This window comes from Pseudophryne corroboree, chromosome 7, assembly GCF_028390025.1.
Source record: "Pseudophryne corroboree isolate aPseCor3 chromosome 7, aPseCor3.hap2, whole genome shotgun sequence".
NCBI lineage: Eukaryota > Metazoa > Chordata > Amphibia > Anura > Myobatrachidae > Pseudophryne > Pseudophryne corroboree.
Window position 1 is genome coordinate 339,755,008 of NC_086450.1, and position 2,179 is coordinate 339,757,186.

General features: G+C 38.8%; 1 pseudogene; it reads left to right on the forward strand.

Annotated features, from left to right (window-relative positions):
* Positions 1-546: 546 nt before the first annotated feature.
* On the forward strand, positions 547-664 carry LOC134946336 (5S ribosomal RNA; annotated as a pseudogene).
* Positions 665-2,179: the final 1,515 nt, after the last annotated feature.

The following is a 2,179-nucleotide window of genomic DNA, read 5'->3' on the forward strand; positions in this document are numbered from 1 at the left end:
CATTTTGTCATTTATATATCTAATAATTTTTAGACTATGGAGCATATTTTATATGTGTGAATGGTGCTGGCCAGTATCAAATGGTTTGTTATATGTGATATAAAAATTTTTTTTCTTTTAAATAAAAAACAAAATATATTTACTACAGAGTTCTAGTGCTTTTCCATTTGTTTTTTGATTCTGTTTTTAATTATAGGGGTATTTTTTTCCAATTACCCCAGGGAAAGCAGCTGAATTTCTGTAAAATAGTGGCGCCAGGAGTCTCTGTGTCTATTTTAATTACATTAAACCTATTTAGGGATACCTCAAGTGGGTAAGATATAACCCACACACTGAATACAATCTATATGTGAAATCTCATTTATTCTCTTTATCTTTTCCTTGTTCTTCAAATTTGTCTCTTCAAATCTTTATCTTATTTCGTCGACTCTCATCTACGATTCCAAGGCGTAATCCTTGGTCTAACGTAGACAGCAGACCCACATCTTTTTCTGAAACTTATTGATTAGGTGCACTCTCATTGGTGAGTGGAATACTCTAGTCACGGTTTACTATCATACCTCACCGCCAGAGCCCAATCTCGTCCGATCTTGGAAGCAAAACGGTGATGGGCTGGGTCAGTATCTGTGGGGTGACCCTCAGAGAATACCCAGTGTAGTAATTTGAGATTGTCCTTTCCAACTCAATACCAACAGCAGGATCACCACTGCTTCTTCCTTCCAACTCTGACCTACCTTTTGATTTATTTCAGGCAGGCATTTAATCAATAATTCTGATAACCCAAGTGATACATAGGCATACCCTATAGGTTCATGTGCTGACTAGACATCTCAGATATTGAGATAAGCTCATGTGTCGACAAAGCATCTTAGACACTGGAGAATGATATGTGATAGCAGATATATGGATCAGATACTCCTGTTGCACTAGGTACCTATTCATGCATGACCTATTTAGGTCCCATTAAAACAAGTATTGCTTGTACTGGTAAGGCATAAGATAGATGTGTGACGACTGTGCCTACATCCCTATGCCAGTCTATATTTGGGTACAGACCAAATCAGAACATACCTTATATTTTATCCTACCAATGTGTTTGTTTTGTTTGTGCTTTGTTTTCGTGTACCAACTCCATGAGGAGAATATGAGTGGATACTGAACTTATTTTAATCATTTATAATAAACGTTATGTTTTAATACTGGCAAAATAACTTTAACAAGAGTGCACCCAAACAAGAGTCTTCTTTAACCTATCTTGTCCCATTACACCGCATCATCAGGACAATACACCATGACTTAACAACAAAACATACTCACCCACATACTTATACACTTAGCTCTCCCCTTTTCCCGCATGCCGCCTGGAGCCCTCGCACTGGATCCTGCCACTAGCCGCACTTCCGGGTACATAGTCACTGTTGCCCCGGTGACACTTCCTGTTTCCATGTCACCGGGCAGCGTCCTGCGTTCCAGACGCGTCACTGTGGTCCTCCTGTGCTTGGGCAACCAGGGAGCCAGCACGGATCACAGGGAAAGAAAGACATACTGTACAAATACCCACATTATACATATTAAACAAACAAGTACAATATAAAACTACATTCTAAATATAATTTAAACAGGACCAAGGATACAGACAATGGATATACATATCAATAACTACAGTATACTGATTCTAGATATAATCTTTGCATGGATCCCAAAATGGTACACAATAATCTAGACTATTCAGATTAAACTATTCCAATTAATTTTATCATTAAGGCCGCCCGATTTAGTAGACCCCAAGTGCAGAATCCATTTGGATTCCTTAATCAGTCATTCCTTCGGCCTGTCACCCATCTGGGGGACTCCGGAACATGATCAATGATGAAATATCTTATAGACTCCAAGGAATGACCACACTCCTTGACGTGTCTAAAGACTACTTGATCTATACCTTTGCCTTTTACTGTCCTATTAATCGCAGATCTATGCGCTTTCATGCACTCTTTAAATTTGCATGTGGTTTGGTCCACGTAGTAAAGTCCACATGGGCACTTCACCACATAGACAACATGTGTGGTCTTGCAGGTAAAAACAAATCTAATATCGTACTGCTTGTCACAATGCGGATGTTTGAAAGACTTGCATTTACTGCATTTATAACATCTCGGTAGCTTCACATATACATTAGAAG